This window comes from Syngnathus scovelli, chromosome 9 (assembly GCF_024217435.2).
Source record: "Syngnathus scovelli strain Florida chromosome 9, RoL_Ssco_1.2, whole genome shotgun sequence".
NCBI lineage: Eukaryota > Metazoa > Chordata > Actinopteri > Syngnathiformes > Syngnathidae > Syngnathus > Syngnathus scovelli.
Genome location: NC_090855.1, coordinates 14,858,604 through 14,874,104, shown reverse-complemented (window position 1 = coordinate 14,874,104; position 15,501 = coordinate 14,858,604).

Below are 15,501 nucleotides of genomic sequence, written 5' to 3'. Positions count from 1 at the left end.
TTAGGTTTTGGGTGCATTTTTAATTTTATTGCTTAAATCGCATTTTCTCGACGAGCTGAGCACGTTTTCTGAAATGTGCTCCTCCCGTCACTCTGGTTGGGTGCGCATAGTAAAAAGTGCTCTTGGCAGCTAGAGAGTGCCGCGTTGACCACTGCGCATGAAGAAATAACCACCTGAAACGTTTGGTTTAGGTTTTGGGTGCATTTTTAATTTTATTGCTTAAATCGCATTTTCTCGTCGAGCTGAGCACGTTTTCTGAAATGTGCTCCTCCCGTCACTCTGGTTGGGTGCGCATAGTAAAAAGTGCTCTTGGCAGCTAGATAGTGCCCGCGTTGACCACTGCGCATGAAGAAATGACCATCTGCAACGTTTGGTTTAGGTTTTGGGTGCATTTTTAATTTTATTGCTTAAATCGCATTTTCTCGACGAGCTGAGCACGTTTTCTGAAATGTGCTCCTCCCGTCACTCTGGTTGGGTGCGCATAGTAAAAAGTGCTCTTGGCAGCTAGAGAATGCCGCGTTGACCACTGCACATGAAGAAATAACCACCTGCAACGTTTGGTTTAGGTTTTAGGTGCATCTTTAATTTTATTGCTTAAATCGCATTTTCTCGACGAGCTGAGCACGTTTTCTGAAATGTGCTCCTCCCGTCACTCTGGTTGGGTGCGCATAGTAAAAGTGCTCTTGGCAGCTAGAGAGTGCCGCGTTGACCACTGCGCATGAAGAAATGACCATCTGCAACGTTTGGTTTAGGTTTTAGGTGCATTTTTAATTTTATTGCTTAAATCGCATTTTCTCGACGAGCTGAGCACGTTTTCTGAAATGTGCTCCTCCCGTCACTCTGGTTGGGTGCGCATAGTAAAATGTGCTCTTGGCAGCTAGATAGTGCCGCGTTGACCGCTGCGCATGAAGAAATAACCACCTGCAACGTTTGGTTTAGGTTTTAGGTGCATTTTTAATTTTATTGCTTAAATCGCATTTTCTCGACGAGCTGAGCACGTTTTCTGAAATGTGCTCCTCCCGTCACTCTGGTTGGGTGCGCATAGTAAAAAGTGCTCTTGGCAGCTAGAGAGTGCCGCGTTGACCACTGCCCATGAAGAAATAACCACCTGCAACGTTTGGTTTAGGTTTTAGGTGCATTTTTAATTTTATTGCTTAAATCGCATTTTCTCGACGAGCTGAGCACGTTTTCTGAAATGTGCTCCTCCCCGTCACTCTGGTCGGGTGCGCATAGTAAAAAGTGCTCTTGGCAGCTAGAGAGTGCCGCGTTGACTGCTGCGCACGAAGAAATAACCACCTGCAACGTTTGGTTTAGGTTTTAGGTGCATTTTTAATTTTATTGCTTAAATCGCATTTTCTCGACGAGCTGAGCACGTTTTCTGAAATGTGATCCTCCCGTCACTCTGGTTGGGTGCGCATAGTAAAAAGTGCTCTTGGCAGCTAGAGAGTGCCGCGTTGACCACTGCGCATGAAGAAATAACCGCCTTCAACGTTTGGTTTAGGTTTTGGGTGCATTTTTAATTTTATTGCTTAAATCGCATTTTCTCGTCGAGCTGAGCACGTTTTCTGAAATGTGCTCCTCCCGTCACTCTGGTAGGGTGCGCATAGTAAAAAGTGCTCTTGGCAGCTAGAGAGTGCCGCGTTGACCACTGCGCATGAAGAAATGACCATCTGCAACGTTTGGTTTAGGTTTTGGGTGCATTTTTAATTTTATTGCTTAAATCGCATTTTCTCGACGAGCTGAGCACGTTTTCTGAAATGTGCTCCTCCCGTCACTCTGGTTGGGTGCGCATAGTAAAAAGTGCTCTTGGCAGCTAGAGAGTGCCGCGTTGACCACTGCGCATAAAGAAATAACCACCTGCAACGTTTGTTTTAGGTTTTAGGTGCATTTTTAATTTGATTGCTTAAATCGCATTTTCTCGACGAGCTGAGCACGTTCTCTGAAATGTGCTCCTCCCGTCACTCTGGTTGGGTGCGCATAGTAAAAAGTGCTCTTGGCAGCTAGAGAGTGCCGCGTTGACTGCTGCGCATGAACAAATAACCACCTGCAACGTTTGGTTTAGGTTTTAGGTGCATTTTTAATTTTATTGCTTAAATCGCATTTTCTCGACGAGCTGAGCACGTTTTCTGAAATGTGCTCCTCCCGTCACTCTGGTTGGGTGCGCATAGTAAAAAGTGCTCTTGGCAGCTAGAGAGTGCCGCGTTGACCACTGCACATGAAGAAATAACCACCTGCAACGTTTGGTTTAGGTTTTAGGTGCATCTTTAATTTTATTACTTAAATGGCATTTTCTCGACGAGCTGAGCACGTTTTCTGAAATGTGCTCCTCCCGTCACTCTGGTTGGGTGCGCATAGTAAAAGTGCTCTTGGCAGCTAGAGAGTGCCACGTTGACCACTGCGCATGAAGAAATGACCATCTGCAACGTTTGGTTTAGGTTTTAGGTGCATTTTTAATTTTATTGCTTAAATCGCATTTTCTCGACGAGCTGAGCACGTTTTCTGAAATGTGCTCCTCCCGTCACTCTGGTTGGGTGCGCATAGTAAAAAGTGCTCTTGGCAGCTAGAGAGTGCCGCGTTGACAATTGCGCATAAAGAAATAACCACCTGCAACGTTTGGTTTAGGTTTTAGGTGCATTTTTAATTTTATTGCTTAAATCGCATTTTCTCGACGAGCAGAGCACGTTTTCTGAAATGTGCTCCTCCCGTCACTCTGGTTGGGTGCACATAGTAAAAAGTGCTCTTGGCAGCTAGAGAGTGCCGCGTTGACCACTGCGCATGAAGAAATAACCACCTGCAACGTTTGGTTTAGGTTTTGGGTGCATTTTTAATTTTATTGCTTAAATCGCATTTTCTCGTCGAGCTGAGCACGTTTTCTGAAATGTGCTCCTCCCGTCACTCTGGTTGGGTGCGCATAGTAAAAAGTGCTCTTGGCAGCTAGAGAGTGCCGCGTTGACCACTGCGCATGAAGAAATAACCACCTGCAACGTTTGGTTTAGGTTTTAGGTGCATTTTTAATTTTATTGCTTAAAACGCATTTTCTCGACGAGCTGAGCACGTTTTCTGAAATGTGCTCCTCCCGTCACTCTGGTTGGGTGCGCATAGTAAAAAGTGCTCTTGGCAGCTAGAGAGTGCCGCGTTGACCACTGCGCATGAAGAAATAACCACCTGCAACGTTTCTTTTAGGTTTTAGGTGCATTTTTAATTTTATTGCTTAAATCGCATTTTCTCGACGAGCTGAGCACGTTTTCTGAAATGTGCTCCTCCCGTCACTCTGGTTAGGTGCGCATAGTAAAAAGTGCTCTTGGCAGCTAGAGAGTGCCGCGTTGACCACTGCGCATGAAGAAATAACCACCTGCAACGTTTGGTTTAGGTTTTAGGTGCATCTTTAATTTTATTGCTTAAATCGCATTTTCTCGACGAGCTGAGCACGTTTTCTGAAATGTGCTCCTCCCGTCACTCTGGTTGGGTGCGCATAGTAAAAAGTGGTCTTGGCAGCTAGAGAGTGCCGCGTTAACCACTGCGCATGAAGAAATGACCATCTGCAACGTTTGGTTTAGGTTTTAGGTGCATTTTTTATTTTATTGCTTAAATCGCATTTTCTCGACGAGCTGAGCACGTTTTCTGAAATGTGCTCTTCCCGTCACTCTGGTTGGGTGCGCATAGTAAAAAGTGCTCTTGGCAGCTAGAGAGTGCCGCGTTTACCACTGCGCATGAAGAAATATCCACCTGCAACGTTTGGTTTAGGTTTTAGGTGCATTTTTAATTTTATTGCTTAAATCGCATTTTCTCGACGAGCTGAGCACGTTTTCTGAAATGTGCTCCTCCCGTCACTCTGGTTGGGTGCGCATAGTCAAAAGTGCTCTTGGCAGCTAGATAGTGCCGCGTTGACCGCTGCGCATGAAGAAATAACCACCTGCAACGTTTGGTTTAGGTTTTAGGTGCATTTTTAATTTTATTGCTTAAATCGCATTTTCTCGACGAGCTGAGCACGTTTTCTGAAATGTGCTCCTCCCGTCACTCTGGTTGGGTGCGCATAGTAAAAAGTGCTCTTGGCAGCTAGAGAGTGCCGCGTTGACCACTGCGCATGAAGAAATAACCACCTGCAACGTTTCTTTTAGGTTTTAGGTGCATTTTTAATTTTATTGCTTAAATCGCATTTTCTCGACGAGCTGAGCACGTTTTCTGAAATGTGCTCCTCCCGTCACTCTGGTTAGGTGCGCATAGTAAAAAGTGCTCTTGGCAGCTAGAGAGTGCCGCGTTGACCACTGCGCATGAAGAAATAACCACCTGCAACGTTTGGTTTAGGTTTTAGGTGCATCTTTAATTTTATTGCTTAAATCGCATTTTCTCGACGAGCTGAGCACGTTTTCTGAAATGTGCTCCTCCCGTCACTCTGGTTAGGTGCGCATAGTAAAAAGTGCTCTTGGCAGCTAGAGAGTGCCGCGTTGACCACTGCGCATGAAGAAATAACCACCTGCAACGTTTGGTTTAGGTTTTAGGTGCATCTTTAATTTTATTGCTTAAATCGCATTTTCTCGACGAGCTGAGCACGTTTTCTGAAATGTGCTCCTCCCGTCACTCTGGTTGGGTGCGCATAGTAAAAAGTGGTCTTGGCAGCTAGAGAGTGCCGCGTTAACCACTGCGCATGAAGAAATGACCATCTGCAACGTTTGGTTTAGGTTTTAGGTGCATTTTTTATTTTATTGCTTAAATCGCATTTTCTCGACGAGCTGAGCACGTTTTCTGAAATGTGCTCTTCCCGTCACTCTGGTTGGGTGCGCATAGTAAAAAGTGCTCTTGGCAGCTAGAGAGTGCCGCGTTTACCACTGCGCATGAAGAAATATCCACCTGCAACGTTTGGTTTAGGTTTTAGGTGCATTTTTAATTTTATTGCTTAAATCGCATTTTCTCGACGAGCTGAGCACGTTTTCTGAAATGTGCTCCTCCCGTCACTCTGGTTGGGTGCGCATAGTCAAAAGTGCTCTTGGCAGCTAGATAGTGCCGCGTTGACCGCTGCGCATGAAGAAATAACCACCTGCAACGTTTGGTTTAGGTTTTAGGTGCATTTTTAATTTTATTGCTTAAATCGCATTTTCTCGACGAGCTGAGCACGTTTTCTGAAATGTGCTCCTCCCGTCACTCTGGTTGGGTGCGCATAGTAAAAAGTGCTCTTGGCAGCTAGAGAGTGCCGCGTTGACCACTGCGCATGAAGAAATAACCACCTGCAACGTTTCTTTTAGGTTTTAGGTGCATTTTTAATTTTATTGCTTAAATCGCATTTTCTCGACGAGCTGAGCACGTTTTCTGAAATGTGCTCCTCCCGTCACTCTGGTTAGGTGCGCATAGTAAAAAGTGCTCTTGGCAGCTAGAGAGTGCCGCGTTGACCACTGCGCATGAAGAAATAACCACCTGCAACGTTTGGTTTAGGTTTTAGGTGCATCTTTAATTTTATTGCTTAAATCGCATTTTCTCGACGAGCTGAGCACGTTTTCTGAAATGTGCTCCTCCCGTCACTCTGGTTGGGTGCGCATAGTAAAAAGTGCTCTTGGCAGCTAGAGAGTGCCACGTTGACCACTGCGCATGAAGAAATGACCATCTGCAACGTTTGGTTTAGGTTTTAGGTGCATTTTTAATTTTATTGCTTAAATCGCATTTTCTCGACGAGCTGAGCACGTTTTCTGAAATGTGCTCCTCCCGTCACTCTGGTAGGGTGCGCATAGTAAAAAGTGCTCTTGGCAGCTAGAGAGTTCCGCGTTGACCACTGCGCATGAAGAAATGACCATCTGCAACGTTTGGTTTAGGTTTTGGGTGCATTTTTAATTTTATTGCTTAAATGGCATTTTCTCGACGAGCTGAGCACGTTTTCTGAAATGTGCTCCTCCCGTCACTCTGGTTGGGTGCGCATAGTAAAAAGTGCTCTTGGCAGCTAGAGAGTGCCGCGTTGACCACTGCGCATGAAGAAATAACCACCTGCAACGTTTCTTTTAGGATTTAGGTGCATTTTTATTTTTATTGCTTAAATCGCATTTTCTCGACGAGCTGAGCACGTTTTCTGAAATGTGCTCCTCCCGTCACTCTGGTTGGGTGCGCATAGTAAAAAGTGCTCTTGGCAGCTAGAGAGTGCCGCGTTGACCACTGCGCATGAAGAAATAACCACCTGCAACGTTTGGTTTAGGTTTTAGGTGCATCTTTAATTTTATTGCTTAAATCGCATTTTCTCGATGAGCTGAGCACGTTTTCTGAAATGTGCTCCTCCCGTCACTCTGGTTGGGTGCGCATAGTAAAAAGTGCTCTTGGCAGCTAGAGAGTGCCACGTTGACCACTACGCATGAAGAAATGACCATCTGCAACGTTTGGTTTAGGTTTTAGGTGCATTTTTAATTTTATTGCTTAAATCGCATTTTCTCGACGAGCTGAGCACGTTTTCTGAAATGTGCTCCTCCCGTCACTCTGGTTGGGTGCGCATAGTAAAAAGTGCTCTTGGCAGCTAGAGAGTGCCGCGTTGACCATTGCGCATAAAGAAATGACCATCTGCAACGTTTGGTTTAGGTTTTGGGTGCATTTTTAATTTTATTGCTTAAATCGCATTTTCTCGACGAGCAGAGCACGTTTTCTGAAATGTGCTCCTCCCGTCACTCTGGTTGGGTGCGCATAGTAAAAAGTGCTGTTGGCAGCTAGAGAGTGCCGCGTTGACCACTGCGCATGAAGAAATGACCATCTGCAACGTTTGGTTTAGGTTTTGGGTGCATTTTTAATTTTATTGCTTAAATCGCATTTTCTCGACGAGCTGAGCACGTTTTCTGAAATGTGCTCCTCCCGTCACTCTGGTTGGGTGCGCATAGTAAAAAGTGCTCTTGGCAGCTAGAGAGTGCCGCGTTGACCACTGCGCATAAAGAAATAACCACCTGCAACGTTTGTTTTAGGTTTTAGGTGCATTTTTAATTTGATTGCTTAAATCGCATTTTCTCGACGAGCTGAGCACGTTCTCTGAAATGTGCTCCTCCCGTCACTCTGGTTGGGTGCGCATAGTAAAAAGTGCTCTTGGCAGCTAGAGAGTGCCGCGTTGACTGCTGCGCATGAACAAATAACCACCTGCAACGTTTGGTTTAGGTTTTAGGTGCATTTTTAATTTTATTGCTTAAATCGCATTTTCTCGACGAGCTGAGCACGTTTTCTGAAATGTGCTCCTCCCGTCACTCTGGTTGGGTGCGCATAGTAAAAAGTGCTCTTGGCAGCTAGAGAGTGCCGCGTTGACCACTGCACATGAAGAAATAACCACCTGCAACGTTTGGTTTAGGTTTTAGGTGCATCTTTAATTTTATTACTTAAATGGCATTTTCTCGACGAGCTGAGCACGTTTTCTGAAATGTGCTCCTCCCGTCACTCTGGTTGGGTGCGCATAGTAAAAGTGCTCTTGGCAGCTAGAGAGTGCCACGTTGACCACTGCGCATGAAGAAATGACCATCTGCAACGTTTGGTTTAGGTTTTAGGTGCATTTTTAATTTTATTGCTTAAATCGCATTTTCTCGACGAGCTGAGCACGTTTTCTGAAATGTGCTCCTCCCGTCACTCTGGTTGGGTGCGCATAGTAAAAAGTGCTCTTGGCAGCTAGAGAGTGCCGCGTTGACAATTGCGCATAAAGAAATAACCACCTGCAACGTTTGGTTTAGGTTTTAGGTGCATTTTTAATTTTATTGCTTAAATCGCATTTTCTCGACGAGCTGAGCACGTTTTCTGAAATGTGCTCCTCCCGTCACTCTGGTTGGGTGCGCATAGTAAAAAGTGGTCTTGGCAGCTAGAGAGTGCCGCGTTAACCACTGCGCATGAAGAAATGACCATCTGCAACGTTTGGTTTAGGTTTTAGGTGCATTTTTTATTTTATTGCTTAAATCGCATTTTCTCGACGAGCTGAGCACGTTTTCTGAAATGTGCTCTTCCCGTCACTCTGGTTGGGTGCGCATAGTAAAAAGTGCTCTTGGCAGCTAGAGAGTGCCGCGTTTACCACTGCGCATGAAGAAATAACCACCTGCAACGTTTGGTTTAGGTTTTAGGTGCATTTTTAATTTTATTGCTTAAATCGCATTTTCTCGACGAGCTGAGCACGTTTTCTGAAATGTGCTCCTCCCGTCACTCTGGTTGGGTGCGCATAGTCAAAAGTGCTCTTGGCAGCTAGATAGTGCCGCGTTGACCGCTGCGCATGAAGAAATGACCATCTGCAACGTTTGGTTTAGGTTTTAGGTGCATTTTTAATTTTATTGCTTAAATCGCATTTTCTCGACGAGCTGAGCACGTTTTCTGAAATGTGCTCCTCCCGTCACTCTGGTTGGGTGCGCATAGTAAAAAGTGCTCTTGGCAGCTAGAGAGTGCCGCGTTGACCACTGCGCATGAAGAAATAACCACCTGCAACGTTTGGTTTAGGTTTTAGGTGCATCTTTAATTTTATTGCTTAAATCGCATTTTCTCGAAGAGCTGAGCACGTTTTCTGAAATGTGCTCCTCCCGTCACTCTGGTTGGGTGCGCATAGTAAAAAGTGGTCTTGGCAGCTAGAGAGTGCCGCGTTAACCACTGCGCATGAAGAAATGACCATCTGCAACGTTTGGTTTAGGTTTTAGGTGCATTTTTAATTTTATTGCTTAAATCGCATTTTCTCGACGAGCTGAGCACGTTTTCTGAAATGTGCTCTTCCCGTCACTCTGGTTGGGTGCGCATAGTAAAAAGTGCTCTTGGCAGCTAGAGAGTGCCGCGTTTACCACTGCGCATGAAGAAATATCCACCTGCAACGTTTGGTTTAGGTTTTAGGTGCATTTTTAATTTTATTGCTTAAATCGCATTTTCTCGACGAGCTGAGCACGTTTTCTGAAATGTGCTCCTCCCGTCACTCTGGTTGGGTGCGCATAGTCAAAAGTGCTCTTGGCAGCTAGATAGTGCCGCGTTGACCGCTGCGCATGAAGAAATAACCACCTGCAACGTTTGGTTTAGGTTTTAGGTGCATTTTTAATTTTATTGCTTAAATCGCATTTTCTCGACGAGCTGAGCACGTTTTCTGAAATGTGCTCCTCCCGTCACTCTGGTTGGGTGCGCATAGTAAAAAGTGCTCTTGGCAGCTAGAGAGTGCCGCGTTGACCACTGCGCATGAAGAAATAACCACCTGCAACGTTTCTTTTAGGTTTTAGGTGCATTTTTAATTTTATTGCTTAAATCGCATTTTCTCGACGAGCTGAGCACGTTTTCTGAAATGTGCTCCTCCCGTCACTCTGGTTAGGTGCGCATAGTAAAAAGTGCTCTTGGCAGCTAGAGAGTGCCGCGTTGACCACTGCGCATGAAGAAATAACCACCTGCAACGTTTGGTTTAGGTTTTAGGTGCATCTTTAATTTTATTGCTTAAATCGCATTTTCTCGACGAGCTGAGCACGTTTTCTGAAATGTGCTCCTCCCGTCACTCTGGTTAGGTGCGCATAGTAAAAAGTGCTCTTGGCAGCTAGAGAGTGCCGCGTTGACCACTGCGCATGAAGAAATAACCACCTGCAACGTTTGGTTTAGGTTTTAGGTGCATCTTTAATTTTATTGCTTAAATCGCATTTTCTCGACGAGCTGAGCACGTTTTCTGAAATGTGCTCCTCCCGTCACTCTGGTTGGGTGCGCATAGTAAAAAGTGGTCTTGGCAGCTAGAGAGTGCCGCGTTAACCACTGCGCATGAAGAAATGACCATCTGCAACGTTTGGTTTAGGTTTTAGGTGCATTTTTTATTTTATTGCTTAAATCGCATTTTCTCGACGAGCTGAGCACGTTTTCTGAAATGTGCTCTTCCCGTCACTCTGGTTGGGTGCGCATAGTAAAAAGTGCTCTTGGCAGCTAGAGAGTGCCGCGTTTACCACTGCGCATGAAGAAATATCCACCTGCAACGTTTGGTTTAGGTTTTAGGTGCATTTTTAATTTTATTGCTTAAATCGCATTTTCTCGACGAGCTGAGCACGTTTTCTGAAATGTGCTCCTCCCGTCACTCTGGTTGGGTGCGCATAGTCAAAAGTGCTCTTGGCAGCTAGATAGTGCCGCGTTGACCGCTGCGCATGAAGAAATAACCACCTGCAACGTTTGGTTTAGGTTTTAGGTGCATTTTTAATTTTATTGCTTAAATCGCATTTTCTCGACGAGCTGAGCACGTTTTCTGAAATGTGCTCCTCCCGTCACTCTGGTTGGGTGCGCATAGTAAAAAGTGCTCTTGGCAGCTAGAGAGTGCCGCGTTGACCACTGCGCATGAAGAAATAACCACCTGCAACGTTTCTTTTAGGTTTTAGGTGCATTTTTAATTTTATTGCTTAAATCGCATTTTCTCGACGAGCTGAGCACGTTTTCTGAAATGTGCTCCTCCCGTCACTCTGGTTAGGTGCGCATAGTAAAAAGTGCTCTTGGCAGCTAGAGAGTGCCGCGTTGACCACTGCGCATGAAGAAATAACCACCTGCAACGTTTGGTTTAGGTTTTAGGTGCATCTTTAATTTTATTGCTTAAATCGCATTTTCTCGACGAGCTGAGCACGTTTTCTGAAATGTGCTCCTCCCGTCACTCTGGTTGGGTGCGCATAGTAAAAAGTGCTCTTGGCAGCTAGAGAGTGCCACGTTGACCACTGCGCATGAAGAAATGACCATCTGCAACGTTTGGTTTAGGTTTTAGGTGCATTTTTAATTTTATTGCTTAAATCGCATTTTCTCGACGAGCTGAGCACGTTTTCTGAAATGTGCTCCTCCCGTCACTCTGGTAGGGTGCGCATAGTAAAAAGTGCTCTTGGCAGCTAGAGAGTTCCGCGTTGACCACTGCGCATGAAGAAATGACCATCTGCAACGTTTGGTTTAGGTTTTGGGTGCATTTTTAATTTTATTGCTTAAATGGCATTTTCTCGACGAGCTGAGCACGTTTTCTGAAATGTGCTCCTCCCGTCACTCTGGTTGGGTGCGCATAGTAAAAAGTGCTCTTGGCAGCTAGAGAGTGCCGCGTTGACCACTGCGCATGAAGAAATAACCACCTGCAACGTTTCTTTTAGGATTTAGGTGCATTTTTATTTTTATTGCTTAAATCGCATTTTCTCGACGAGCTGAGCACGTTTTCTGAAATGTGCTCCTCCCGTCACTCTGGTTGGGTGCGCATAGTAAAAAGTGCTCTTGGCAGCTAGAGAGTGCCGCGTTGACCACTGCGCATGAAGAAATAACCACCTGCAACGTTTGGTTTAGGTTTTAGGTGCATCTTTAATTTTATTGCTTAAATCGCATTTTCTCGACGAGCTGAGCACGTTTTCTGAAATGTGCTCCTCCCGTCACTCTGGTTGGGTGCGCATAGTAAAAAGTGCTCTTGGCAGCTAGAGAGTGCCACGTTGACCACTACGCATGAAGAAATGACCATCTGCAACGTTTGGTTTAGGTTTTAGGTGCATTTTTAATTTTATTGCTTAAATCGCATTTTCTCGACGAGCTGAGCACGTTTTCTGAAATGTGCTCCTCCCGTCACTCTGGTTGGGTGCGCATAGTAAAAAGTGCTCTTGGCAGCTAGAGAGTGCCGCGTTGACCATTGCGCATAAAGAAATGACCATCTGCAACGTTTGGTTTAGGTTTTGGGTGCATTTTTAATTTTATTGCTTAAATCGCATTTTCTCGACGAGCAGAGCACGTTTTCTGAAATGTGCTCCTCCCGTCACTCTGGTTGGGTGCGCATAGTAAAAAGTGCTCTTGGCAGCTAGAGAGTGCCGCGTTGACCACTGCGCATGAAGAAATAACCACCTGCAACGTTTGGTTTAGGTTTTAGGTGCATTTTTAATTTTATTGCTTAAATCGCATTTTCTCGACGAGCTGAGCACGTTTTCTGAAATGTGCTCCTCCCGTCACTCTGGTTGGGTGCGCATAGTAAAAAGTGCTCTTGGCAGCTAGAGAGTGCCGCGTTGACCACTGCGCATGAAGAAATAACCACCTGCAACGTTTGGTTTAGGTTTTAGGTGCATCTTTAATTTTATTGCTTAAATCGCATTTTCTCGACGAGCTGAGCACGTTTTCTGAAATGTGCTCCTCCCGTCACTCTGGTTGGGTGCGCATAGTAAAAAGTGCTCTTGGCAGCTAGAGAGTGCCGCGTTGACCATTGCGCATAAAGAAATGACCATCTGCAACGTTTGGTTTAGGTTTTGGGTGCATTTTTAATTTTATTGCTTAAATCGCATTTTCTCGACGAGCAGAGCACGTTTTCTGAAATGTGCTCCTCCCGTCACTCTGGTTGGGTGCGCATAGTAAAAAGTGCTCTTGGCAGCTAGAGAGTGCCGCGTTGACCACTGCGCATGAAGAAATAACCACCTGCAACGTTTGGTTTAGGTTTTAGGTGCATTTTTAATTTTATTGCTTAAATCGCATTTTCTCGACGAGCTGAGCACGTTTTCTGAAATGTGCTCCTCCCGTCACTCTGGTTGGGTGCGCATAGTAAAAAGTGCTCTTGGCAGCTAGAGAGTGCCGCGTTGACCACTGCGCATGAAGAAATAACCACCTGCAACGTTTGGTTTAGGTTTTGGGTGCATTTTTAATTTTATTGCTTAAATCGCATTTTCTGGACGAGCTGAGCACGTTTTCTGAAATGTGCTCCTCCCGTCACTCTGGTTGGGTGCGCATAGTAAAAAGTGGTCTTGGCAGCTAGAGAGTGCCGCGTTCACCACTGCGCATGAAGAAATGACCATCTGCAACGTTTGGTTTAGGTTTTAGGTGCATTTTTAATTTTATTGCTTAAATCGCATTTTCTCGACGAGCTGAGCACGTTTTCTGAAATGTGCTCCTCCCGTCACTCTGGTTGGGTGCGCATAGTAAAAAGTGCTCTTGGCAGCTACAGAGTGCCGCGTTGACCACTGTGCATGAAGAAATAACCACCTGCAACGTTTGGTTTAGGTTTTAGGTGCATCTTTAATTTTATTGCTTAAATCGCATTTTCTCGACGAGCTGAGCACGTTTTCTGAAATGTGCTCCTCCCGTCACTCTGGTTGGGTGCGCATAGTAAAAAGTGCTCTTGGCAGCTAGAGAGTGCCACGTTGACCACTGCGCATGAAGAAATGACCATCTGCAACGTTTGGTTTAGGTTTTAGGTGCATTTTTAATTTTATTGCTTAAATCGCATTTTCTCGACGAGCTGAGCACGTTTTCTGAAATGTGCTCCTCCCGTCACTCTGGTTGGGTGCGCATAGTCAAAAGTGCTCTTGGCAGCTAGATAGTGCCGCGTTGACCGCTGCGCATGAAGAAATAACCACCTGCAACGTTTGGTTTAGGTTTTAGGTGCATTTTTAATTTTATTGCTTAAATCGCATTTTCTCGACGAGCTGAGCACGTTTTCTGAAATGTGCTCCTCCCGTCACTCTGGTTGGGTGCGCATAGTAAAAAGTGCTCTTGGCAGCTAGAGAGTGCCGCGTTGACCACTGCGCATGAAGAAATAACCACCTGCAACGTTTCTTTTAGGTTTTAGGTGCATTTTTAATTTTATTGCTTAAATCGCATTTTCTCGACGAGCTGAGCACGTTTTCTGAAATGTGCTCCTCCCGTCACTCTGGTTAGGTGCGCATAGTAAAAAGTGCTCTTGGCAGCTAGAGAGTGCCGCGTTGACCACTGCGCATGAAGAAATAACCACCTGCAACGTTTGGTTTAGGTTTTAGGTGCATCTTTAATTTTATTGCTTAAATCGCATTTTCTCGACGAGCTGAGCACGTTTTCTGAAATGTGCTCCTCCCGTCACTCTGGTTGGGTGCGCATAGTAAAAAGTGGTCTTGGCAGCTAGAGAGTGCCGCGTTAACCACTGCGCATGAAGAAATGACCATCTGCAACGTTTGGTTTAGGTTTTAGGTGCATTTTTAATTTTATTGCTTAAATCGCATTTTCTCGACGAGCTGAGCACGTTTTCTGAAATGTGCTCTTCCCGTCACTCTGGTTGGGTGCGCATAGTAAAAAGTGCTCTTGGCAGCTAGAGAGTGCCGCGTTTACCACTGCGCATGAAGAAATATCCACCTGCAACGTTTGGTTTAGGTTTTAGGTGCATTTTTAATTTTATTGCTTAAATCGCATTTTCTCGACGAGCTGAGCACGTTTTCTGAAATGTGCTCCTCCCGTCACTCTGGTTGGGTGCGCATAGTCAAAAGTGCTCTTGGCAGCTAGATAGTGCCGCGTTGACCGCTGCGCATGAAGAAATAACCACCTGCAACGTTTGGTTTAGGTTTTAGGTGCATTTTTAATTTTATTGCTTAAATCGCATTTTCTCGACGAGCTGAGCACGTTTTCTGAAATGTGCTCCTCCCGTCACTCTGGTTGGGTGCGCATAGTAAAAAGTGCTCTTGGCAGCTAGAGAGTGCCGCGTTGACCACTGCGCATGAAGAAATAACCACCTGCAACGTTTCTTTTAGGTTTTAGGTGCATTTTTAATTTTATTGCTTAAATCGCATTTTCTCGACGAGCTGAGCACGTTTTCTGAAATGTGCTCCTCCCGTCACTCTGGTTAGGTGCGCATAGTAAAAAGTGCTCTTGGCAGCTAGAGAGTGCCGCGTTGACCACTGCGCATGAAGAAATAACCACCTGCAACGTTTGGTTTAGGTTTTAGGTGCATCTTTAATTTTATTGCTTAAATCGCATTTTCTCGACGAGCTGAGCACGTTTTCTGAAATGTGCTCCTCCCGTCACTCTGGTTGGGTGCGCATAGTAAAAAGTGCTCTTGGCAGCTAGAGAGTGCCACGTTGACCACTGCGCATGAAGAAATGACCATCTGCAACGTTTGGTTTAGGTTTTAGGTGCATTTTTAATTTTATTGCTTAAATCGCATTTTCTCGACGAGCTGAGCACGTTTTCTGAAATGTGCTCCTCCCGTCACTCTGGTAGGGTGCGCATAGTAAAAAGTGCTCTTGGCAGCTAGAGAGTTCCGCGTTGACCACTGCGCATGAAGAAATGACCATCTGCAACGTTTGGTTTAGGTTTTGGGTGCATTTTTAATTTTATTGCTTAAATGGCATTTTCTCGACGAGCTGAGCACGTTTTCTGAAATGTGCTCCTCCCGTCACTCTGGTTGGGTGCGCATAGTAAAAAGTGCTCTTGGCAGCTAGAGAGTGCCGCGTTGACCACTGCGCATGAAGAAATAACCACCTGCAACGTTTCTTTTAGGATTTAGATGCATTTTTATTTTTATTGCTTAAATCGCATTTTCTCGACGAGCTGAGCACGTTTTCTGAAATGTGCTCCTCCCGTCACTCTGGTTAGGTGCGCATAGTAAAAAGTGCTCTTGGCAGCTAGAGAGTGCCGCGTTGACCACTGCGCATGAAGAAATAACCACCTGCAACGTTTGGTTTAGGTTTTAGGTGCATCTTTAATTTTATTGCTTAAATCGCATTTTCTCGACGAGCTGAGCACGTTTTCTGAAATGTGCTCCTCCCGTCACTCTGGTTGGGTGCGCATAGTAAAAAGTGCTCTTGGCAGCTAGAGAGTGCCACGTTGACCACTGCGCATGAAGAAATG